Here is an 11861-nt window from a genome sequence, read left to right as displayed (position 1 = left end):
GAACTTTTTAGCGTACTGCTTTTCAAATCTTGTCACTAATGGAGCAAAATCGACAATTGTTTCATCGAGGACTGTCATTTCCTTCAAGAAGTCGTCTTTGTTAAAGGTAGCCCCTCGCAACGAAGTCCTCAGACCCCAGGGGGGGTACTCGGGATTTCAAGTGACGGGGATGATCTAATGGAGCCAAAAGTCAAGACCCAAAAAAATCCCTAGGGCTTCCAGCAAAACCCAAAAAAATCCCTGGACCAAAAATGCAGACTGTTGTATAACACGTGAGATGTAAAGCGACACCATAGTTAACTATTAAACAACAGCAAAACACGCTTGTTTGTACTTTACTCGCAGAACTACGCAGCCAGGGCACTACCGATTCTTTTTAATATCCCAAAAAATCGCTACTCAAATCAAGCTACCCAAAAAAATACTTGCCAAATTTTCGTACCCAAAAAAATCCCGGAATCAAAAATTTCAAACCCAAAAAAATCCTTCGATCATCCCCGTCACTTGAAATCCTGAGTACCCCCCCCCCCCCCCCCCCCCCTGGGCCTCAGACCAACTACTGTCTTGTCGTAAGAAGTGTAAGCAGACCGAGCCATCTCAATTTTTCTTTTATAGTTTTTTGTCTCAGAGAATGTTTTTAGAACTAAACCAGCTCCTGATATGCTTCCTAGAATGGCTGGGTTGGCTGTCAAACCACCAGCAACAGCTCCAACTACTATCAGGCCAGATGATGTCATGTTTAATAAGAGATTCAGTTTTTTGAAGTATTTATAGACCTTTTGGTAACACCAATACTTGAAATGATAATATTTATACAATTCTTTGATCTCCTGTATTTCCTCTTTTGTTTTACTTTTGTCAATATGATTAAAGCGAAATATATTTTCCTTTTGACTCATTACATTATTGGTTTAGACAAATTACAGAACATAAGAACCGTTCAGTTTTTCTTGCACCAATATGGTATGAAATTCGTGAGAATCCAGGTCATAAAAGTTTGGAGAATACATAATTCTATAGATTGTTGCATCTTCTGAGGATATTCTAAATGTGTAGTTACTCTGAGATGCTAAAGCCGAACTTAATGTTAATGTTCCAGAATAATTTGAAACTGAAGCTTTTACTGTTAAGTCACTCCCTGTACCTTTCTTAGTTCGCCAAAACACAACACGTTTACCATTGAAACTATTCAATAATGTGATAGAAGTCTCATTAGTTGACCCGTCTCTCAGACCATTAGTTTGCAGTTTTAATTTCTTTGTTGTTTTGTCATAAATCAAGTGTGGTTTTTCATCAACTTCCTTTCTCATAAACGTTTTAATGTACATGTTTTTGTTCAGCCACAGCTGCATAACAACACAAAGAGTAAAGCTCCTTTTACCAAATAATCTTAAACTTATTGGTTTATTTTGTATCCTCAATCCCCCTTTCTCAACATTGGCAATAAACATACTTGTGAAATATATGTTACGAAGTCAACCTATAAATACGACACCTGATGGTCTTGTTTGTAGTTTATAGATTCCAGTATCACTTAAATCATAAAATTCCTCAAATATTTCCCTATACACATTATTTGTTGTATAAGGGCTCAATTTTGTCTTCAAATCCTTGACCATCTTGTAGCAGCCGAATTATTTTTAGAGCGATCTGGAGCAATATTCAGTATCTTCTTTCTGTTCATATCCAGATTAACATTGTAAACAACTTCTGTTGGTATGATATTAAATGCCGTATGGTAATCATAAGTTTTGTTTGGATTTAAATCCATTGTTTCACCAAGAATACCGTAAAGCTATTAGGTAATATTTATTGAAATTAGTTGGATATGTATTCAAGTCAATTCCTGACTGGGCCATAACATCCTGAATATGTAAGAAATAAGGAGTGGATGAAGCTGTCTTGCTGGATGTCACCAGGAGTTTATGATAATACATATACTCAACCTGATTGGAAGATGTTCTATACTCATGTGAGTACTTATTAACATGCCAATTTTTTACAGTTACCCCCTGGCTGGTAGTTGTATCAAAAGTGATTATAGATTTGTGTCACAATTCATAGCAGTAGTGAGGATTTCCAAACATAATGTATAGTCTTTGTCCTTTTGAAGGGGATAGCATTGGATAGCTAATCGCCATTTATAACCTCCTTGTGAGTTCTTTCCTAATGGAAGCGTAAATGACCTTTTTATTGTATGTATGATAATTGCCCGATGTTGCATTCAAATCACCAATGCTGTTTAGGGCAATACTGTGTGGTTAGTAAAGCAGTCCATTGTAAAAGACCATTTGTAGAATCCATGAGATATGCAAATCTGTTGGTGTGATCAGATGGCTTTATATTATATTTATTCAATGTTCTTAGATTAACCCCATCAGTAGCATCAGTCGGGTTTTCCATATTTGTGGCAGTCATACCAAATAGGTTAAAATATTTATTACTTGTTTGGGATTCAGACGGTGGAGATTGTCTCGATTTATTAGTTAATACTTGAAACGCGTTTATTGTAGCATAATCTTTATCATTCATTAACAACCAAAACAATTGTAGTTGTTTCATAAAATAAAATGGTGTGGCATAGCCATCATATATTGTCCATTGTTCATAAGCTTTATAAAATTTATTGTCTTTTCTATCTTCCCATTAAGCATTTTTCCAATCAATGATTTCTTGTCGTAGATTGGGTTGATTTGTATCATAATCTGTCTGTTTTGAATTGAATCCAGTTATATAATTGTCACCCAATGCTAAATTACCAGTCATTGTATCTCCACCCTTTTTAACATACCGTCCATCACCGTAAATACGGGATACAGCATCGTTATCGGCTGTGGGATTAGCAAGATGAGTAATTTTATTATTGGACATGTTTAGTGGTCCAGCCATTACTCCACTGGACTTATCCAGAAATGGTATTTTCGATCCTAGCCACCAGTATTTAAACAGTCTGCTTCGCTCTCTCTACCTAAGACTTTACCATAGTAGCAACTGACGAAGAACGCTATAGTTCCGAAACTGCAGTCTTCCTTAAGAATTCATAGCAGTCGCACAGACGACTGTTAAGCAAAAACTTAAGTAAATACCTACGAAGGAACAACAAGACATCGCGCTCTAGTTCAAAGGCTCACTTATGTTAAGAAAAACTAAATGGACTGTGTGAGCGCTAAGAGAATTATCTTGACTGACGCACGGCATATTTCTCCAAACTTGGTGTAGCTTTAGTTTTTAAGCTACAGTGTAAAACTCAAATCTGAAGATCGCACTATCCGTGGAAATTCAAAATCCTGCAAACCACACTATACTATAGAGCTGGGCCCAGAGCCATAATGACATGGCAGGAAATAATCACATTCACGGACAAAGAAACTTGCATGCAGGCATGCATGTATTTATTCAGATACAGTCATTTCGGAGAAAACCAAAAAACTAAAATCTTTATTCAGCCGTAATGAACAGAGGTCAAAGGATATAAAACACTTAACAATTGCATCTGAAATCAAATCCTGTCAGGGACACCTAGTACAGAAGCATAAACCACAGGAAATGATTACTCAGTATGTATGTAACAAACCTGCTTCATGACCACTAAATATAGGTGGTTTTCATGCAATCTCGGGAGACACAAATAACAATGGTGAAATGAACAAATGCTGGTGGACAAACAAAGGGAGCTAATGAGCGATCTTTTGTGTACCGTCCACCAGCATGGCGGCGATGACGTAACGTGAAAACCACCTATAAGACTTAGTGCGGCAAAAACAAGATTTACTCAGTCAAAGTTTAGAATGCTACACGTCTTGCACTGTGTAGTGCTAGTAACCTTCGCTCGAGAGAAAAAAGGAAGAGAACCACCGTGACTGTTCAAGCAGACTCTCAAGGTCACGTTTCACATTATCACGAGCTTATGAGTCGTGTTTGGCCTGTCAACGCTTATTTCTTAATTTATTTTCTGACCATATTTTTGTAGCTGGTTGGTTATCACCATCTGGTTGTGCTACATTGTATATCCTATTATTATTCATATCCAAATTGCCTGTCATTAAACCACCAGAGAGTGATAGTTTAGTATCCAGTTGATTTTTTGTTACGGCATCATTGGAATCAGTTCCCTTAGCCACCATTGTTAGTTTTTTGCTTGTCATATCGTAATTCCCATCTGATGTGAGATTAAAACCAGTGCCTGATGCACCAGTAGTACCTTTAGGGCCAGTAGGACCAGTAGCACCTTTAGGGCCAGGCGGGCCAGTAGGTCCAGGGACACCCTGAGCACCAGCGGCGCCAGGAATACCCTGAGCACCTTTAGGGCCAGGCGGGCCGGGAGGTCCTTGAGGGCCAGTAATTCCTCGTTTTCCTTTTGAGTGTGATTGATTATAATTAGGTTGCTGATTAAATATTCCCATTTGATAATAGTACATTAGATATTTTCATCCACTACTATTTTATTATTCAGTTATGTCCCTTACACAAAATCCATTTGCTTTTAACAGCTTGGCTTCTTCATTAGTAATTGGATCATCCATCCCAATAACTCTGCCAATAATCCGAGCTTGTTCTAAAGATTCATGTTTGTGATTAAGAAGTTCATATAAACAACCCTCTGATAGATTTTCAAATAATTCAGCAATCATTCTACCATATTTGACATCTTCAATTTCTAGATATACTTCCATATAAATAGATTATATTAATTTGGTAAGTTGTTCTCTTTGCTCGTAGGTTATTTGATTTGGTTTGATAATTTGTCCAAGAATTGAACCAAGAGCCCGTTTCATATCTAGCATATCTTTCAATATTACAGGATGGAGGTCATATAGCAATTCAGTTGCCATTAGAACAAATTGGAGACTTTTGAATTTCAAATGTACCTTCATATATTATTGGTTATATAATTATCTACCAGAGAAAGGATAATGCATTATATATTCCCAAAAAAGTTTCTTTTAACAGTCTTCATTGGTTTGTCAACATACAGGAATGAGTATGGTTGTTTTGTTGCTTTAATATATTGATCCTTTGTGACATTCAGCTCTCTAGAGATCATATTTCTCTCATTACTGCTCGGGAAATCATAAATAACATAATGACTGCAGTTTAGTCTGATATCTTTTGGAGTTTTATAAAATGATTGCGAAAGGTAAATAACACTGCAGTTCTTATGACGGCCTTGAATGAAATAATCGATAAGCAGCTTTTGGTTTTTATCACAAATGAAGTCATCAAATATTACAATTTTCTGGGCATCGCTCTCCAGACTATTTACAGGTTTGATGTCATCATTATTGCAATGCATTATGTCATATCCAACCTGGCTACTAATGTCATTCATTTTTTCTATCATGTGTCGATACTTTTCCTGTTCCAAGTTTTTACCGTATAAATGTATCTGGTCATAGTAGACTAATGGTTTCATAAGGATGTGGTAAAGTAGATTTGTTTTACCCGACCCTGAATTGCCACAAATTAGCATCCTAAAATTGGATTTGGGCATATACTTATACAGTTGTTTGAAGTTTGTATTTTCATCTTCATTGAAATCATAATTTGGAATATCCATATACTATTATGTTAGATAACTTGAGATAAGTTAAGATAAGTTGAGGTAAGTTTTATATAACACAATAGTTTAATGGATATAGAAAGATTCAAGAGACTCAGTATTCCTAAAATTGAAGCAGGAAAAATGAGAAATAGTAAATTTGGCGAGTTAATTGGATTTACAGAGAAAATTGTGAAGAAAACAGAATATGGGGATGGTAATCTACCTAATATCACAAATTCCATTGACATGATTTATATCAATGCCGATGCTATTACGACGAGCATATTGAATGGTGTTAATACTAACACGTTAGCTGTTATTCCAACTGAAAATTTGACAAGAAGCTTCCCATTCACATTTGAACCCAGAAGACTATTGTTTAATGAAGTTTCGCAGCTTAATATTTCACAAATGAGGTTTTACATCACAGATTCACTGGGACGACCGATTGGTCTAAATAAGATTGACTGGTTTATGACATTGATATTGCGATCCAAACCAGCATAATATCTAACCTAATAATATACAATGAGACAATCAGAATTTAAGAAACGTTATGATGTTAAAACGGGGAGATATGTTAAGAAGCACATTTATGGTGAAGGTGTTGTTACCGATGTTTTCAAAACAATCGGCAGAAAGTTGTTTTGAAAGACCATGAAGGAAGCTGCTAAAACAGCAACCAAGAAGGCTGTTCAGAAAGCTGCTACCAAAACTGGCGAGTATGCCGGCGAAAAAGCAGGCGATAAAATTATTTAGTTATTAAGCAAAAATAATAAAAACACAAAAACACCAGTAGCAGCGTTACCAATAGAAAATCCACAATCAAGAGAGCTAAGCGATTAGGAGATTAATGAGAGGGTGAAACAATTATTATCCGGGGGTCAGATGAGAAGATTTATCTAATCTATTAATATAATGAATTCTTTCAGAGATCCAAAATATGTTGAACGATATGAAGATGTTATTTTTGACCTAGAAACAGCACTAAATACAACTGTCGCCAACAATGCTCACCAAAAGAAAGATGGCTACAGATTTGTTGTTGATAACAGTGGAGAGGTTACACCTTTTCATTGGTATAATGCTCGAATCATTCTCGACTTTAAAGTAGTCTTACTGGCTAATAGTGGTAACGTTGCAGTAGCAGATCATAATGGAATTGTAAACGAGTCGTACTCATTCTTGAAACATTTTGATATTAAGATTAATGGCAAGAAAGTGTATGATTGTAATGACGCAAATCACGCGGTTATTATTAAGAACTTACTTGATTACGGTCCGGCTTACGCCAATAAGACAGCAAATAATGAGTTTTTCTTCCTTGATACATCCAGAAATGCGGAAGAGCGGGAATTTGAAGTTAGTGGTACAAATCAATTAGCCAAAAGAAGAGCAGCTTACAATAAGGGTTTTGCTATTCGGAAAGCCCTTCTTGGTACCTCATCTACAGTAAATACTGAAATACCACTGAATAGATACTCATTTTTCGAAATGTTAGAGGATGAGCTCTTGCCCAATACAAGGGTTGAGATGAATTTTGAGATTGAGTCCGATGGTAATCTAATTTGGCAAGCCGGAGCTGCTTGTAGGGTGGTTATCACCAGAATGCAATTGTATGTTCCGCGGATAACATTTAACAGTGAAGGACAATCATCCTACATGAGTCAATACCTTAAAAATCATAAAATGGACTTATTTGAGAGAGAATATTGAAAGATCAAATAGTAGCCAGCAGACAGCTGGGCATTTCAGAATCTCTTCTGGTATTTCAAAACCCCGACACGTGTTTGTATTCATAATCAATGATGCAAATATCGATGCCCAGACAGCTAATCCATTCTTGTACAACACATTCTCTGTATCAACTGACCCAAGAACCTTATCCAATTGTCACCTGGAAGTTGGAAACGGTAACGAATACCCCGAAATACATTACACACCAACTATTGATATGACTAGAGTCTTCAGGGATGTGTTGAAATATGTTCAATAAAATAATGAATACGGTGAAGGGTCATTACTCAATAAATCTAATTTTAGTACGCTATTACCCTACCTGTATTTCGACTTAACGAAGCAGAAAATGGACATTAAGGATGGCACCACAAAACTGACATTTGAATATGAACTGTCTGGAACAACGGCAACAGCCTACTCAATTTACGCATTAACATTATATGAGCAAGATGTTGAGCTAATTCAAAAGGATGGTAAAATAATACTCAGATCGAAAATTGAATATGGTTAAAATTATGTAACATATATTATATACAAGTAATGACGAAATATTATCCTTATGGTGTGTCACTTAGTAAAGGACAACTGGAAAAGCTTTCGAGAGCTTATAATAATAGTTCAGCAATAACTATCAGATTAGCTAGAAATGAGTTATCCGGTCCACATGAATTAATGTTCACAAAAACTCAGATCAGTAAACTGAAAAAAGCAATGAGCCAGGGTACAGGGTCGGATATCAAGATATCAAAAACGCAAATCAGAAAGGCTGTTAGACAGGGTGGTAGTTTGTGGGGATCATTAATCAGTTTAGGCAGTAAGTTGCTACCTATGGCCATGCCAATAGTCAAAAAGGCTGCCGCTCCACTTGTATCAGGAGCGTTATCAGGATTAGCCAGTCTCGGTGTGGATAAAATATTCGGAAAAGGTCAACGAGGAGGTTTTCTTATTCCAATGGACAAAATAGCACAATTGGTTGCATACAAACATTTACTGACCACGGGGCAGAAAAAGGATATTCTTAACGCTCTCCAAACTGGCAACGGATTAGTTATCAGACCGACGAAAACAAAGCGGGGTGGGTTTTTAGGAACTCTATTAGCGAGTATAGGTGTCCCCCTGTTACTAAATGCATTGACGGGAAAAGGACTGCAGGCTGACAGAACCGGTTCCGCTAATACAACATCTGTTTATGTACCCGATACAACTAATGGCCACGGAATGTATAATCCGTATCCCTACATGTCGCCACCTTTCTTTGGAACATGGGTAAACCCGGTTGGTGCGGGAGTAAAAAAAAAAAAGAAAGGGAAAGGGACTGCTGCTCGGCAAAAACAGTCCATTCAATTCAATCCCAATTCTAGGAACAATACTGTAAGATTCATAAACAAACCATTATCGAACATTGATTTGTTACAATGGGTCAAACAATAAGGAATAAAATATTTTAGGGGTATTTACAGCCGTGATAATTTACCAGACAAAATACACAAATTGGAAACAGGAATAATTAATCTTGATGATTCAATGGGCGGGGGCAGTCATTGGATTTGTTATAGAAACGTGGATAAACAATATTGTGAATATTTTGACCCGTTCGGATTAATCATGTCCAATGAAATCAAAAATTATCTGAAAACAAGCGGTAAAAAAATGGTGTACTCATCAGATGAAATAAAAGAAAGAGACAGTGTTTTATGCGGTTATTGGTGCTTATATTATCTTCTAGAGAGACAAAAGGGTAGATCATTATTAGACGTTATACATAACCCCAACTTCAGTTTTACAAATCAAATGATAAATCACCAATTTCTGATAAACTATTTTATGTAATCCATATATATAAGATGACTGAAAAGTTCTGTGTTTATTGCCAAGAAGTTACTCGACATTATGTGAATCAATATGGATGTTTCGAGTGCTGCAACTGTGAACCCCTGAGTGAAAGTGATTATGAGTCAGATAGCAGCCAAGATACTTATGTTCCAGACAGTAGTGATAGTGATTAGACAATAATTATATAACATAAATATATAATAATGGTGAAATCTTATTGTATTAAACAGAAGAAGCAAACAGAATGTGTAGAACCTTCGGGTTATAAAACAGCTAAAAATGGTAGACTTATGTTTTGGTGCACTTGCGCTGAATGCGGAATAAAAAAGTTTAAGTTTGTAAAGAAGGGAAACTAGATCAGCCGGTCCTAGGGGCAGGCGTAATGGACACAGTAGCTGGTACTGCTCTTGATGCGTTTGTACATCACGGGCTTCCATGGATGGGTAAAAAAGCAGTTGAGATGGGGAGATATTACGGGTCAGAAGCGCTCAGAAACCCTAAATTACAGAAAAAAGATATAGATTATACTTTGGACAAATTAAATCCAATGATCCAGAATGTCGGTTCTCAAGCTCTTAACCAATTATCAACCAAAATACGACCAAAGAAAAACTACAAAACAAACAGGAAAGATCTTGATGGAGGTGCTTTGGATATTCACAAGGCCATTGGAAAATTACCAAGACCCGCAGGCGGATGGACCTTACCAGGGCATAAATATACAGGTCCTTATAATGATTTAGAAAACCAAGTAAGATACAATCCAGAAACTGGTGAAATATTAGAAATTTATGATCAACCAACTGGGCCAACCGATGCAGTGGCCATGCAGTATGATATTGATTATAGTGTTTGTGGTGATAACCGAAAGTGCAAAAATAAAGCTGACCGTAAAATGGTAAAATCATTAGACGCCATTCCCTATAGTGAGCGACAATGGGGTCACTGGTTAGCTAGAAATCTAATAAACACAAAACAGAAACTTGGTCTTGGTTTAAACTAGAAAAGCCGTCGGGTATCATTTGGCAACAACAATTAGCGGACGAATTACATAAACCAATAAAACGCAACTTTACTCGGCGGCGCCTTATTACAACCGGTATTGACAAAATTTGGTGCTCAGATCTGGTTGAAATGCAACAGTTCAGTAAATGGAACAAGGGTTACAGATACCTCCTTATGGTACTAGATCTATTCTCCAAATATGGCTGGATAGTACCATTAAAGGATAAGAAAGGGGAAACTGTCACAGAAGCATTCAAAACCATCTTTAAAGAGGGCCGTAAACCACAATATCTTTGGACTGATAAAGGGAAAGAATATAACAAAAATATGAGGAAATTATTGGAAAAGAATAACATAACACTATACTCAACCGAAAATAAGAAAAAATCTAGTGTAGGTGAAAGATGGAACCGTACAATTAAAACCAAAATGTGGAAGCAGTTTACTGTCCAGGGTAATAACGTATATTTAGACATACTACCAAAAATACTGAGTCAGTATAATAACACCAAACACAGTTCCATTAAAATGACACCTGTAGAAGCTAGTAAAAAGAAAAATGAAAATATCGTGTATTACAATCTGTATGGTGATATGAAACAGTTATCATCTAAGCCCAAATTCAAGATTGGTGATAAAGTTACGATAAGTAAGTACAAGAGAAAGGTGTTCGATAAGGTACACACCTAATTGGACAGAGGAGATATTCCTGATCGATAAAATCCAATCAACAAATCCAATCACCTATAGATTAAAGGATCTTAACAATGAGGAGATGCAAGGCAGCTTTTATGAGCCTGAATTACTACCGGCTAAACAGGACGTATTTCGCATTGAAAAGGTCATTCGGAGGGATTATAAGAAGAAACAAGCTCTTGTAAAATGGTTGGGCTATAGTGACGACTTTAATAGTTGGATTCCGCTAAGCAACCTGCAAGAATTATCTTACTAATAGTATATGTGAACGATCATATAAGAAAGCTTGATACTAAAATCCAGAATAAGGAAACCGAGCTTAATGCACTATTCACTAAAATCCAAAAATTTGAAGAAGAGATTGCGACATTACACCACAAGAAATTAATCTCCAAAAAGCTGGAATCAGCTGAGATGACATTGACTGGCGTCCTTGAAGTAATCTTTAAAACGGAGGAGGAAGAGGAGGTGAATGAGTAAACTGCCAGTGGACCCGGAATGGGTCCAGTGGGTCCAAAGTGTTGCCCCGTCAAAATAAAGGGTCAACAAATAAGACAGTTTTGTTGGGGGTGTCAAAACGACGCCCCAGGTCCAGAATGGTGAAACGGCACCTCAGGCCTAGCATACTTTTTAATCTATCATACTTATCATATTTTTGGTCTGTATGATAATATTTATGTAACCTATATATATGATAAGTATGATTGAAAAAAAGTATACCAATGAAGAGATGAATATCGAACTGATTTCATTTCTTGATAATAAGCAAAATGTTTGGTTCCGAGGAAAAGATGTTGCTAAGATCCTTGGATATAGTGATACTGATCAGGCTGTTACAAAGAATCTATCTAAGAACCATAAAATGATCCATCTTGTATACCCCAAATGCTGCCCCGTCGTCTGGACGGGTCAGGTTCAAAAAGCTGGCATGGACGTTTCGCCCCCCAGGTCCAACAAGGTAGATAGTACACATTCATTGACGAGGCCGCCTTTTATGAACTTATATTTAGTTCCAAATTAGAAGCTGCTAAAAAATTCCGCGATT

The sequence above is a fragment of the Porites lutea genome, chromosome 2 (assembly GCF_958299795.1).
Source record: "Porites lutea chromosome 2, jaPorLute2.1, whole genome shotgun sequence".
Lineage (NCBI taxonomy): Eukaryota > Metazoa > Cnidaria > Anthozoa > Scleractinia > Poritidae > Porites > Porites lutea.
This window is presented reverse-complemented; position numbering follows the sequence as displayed.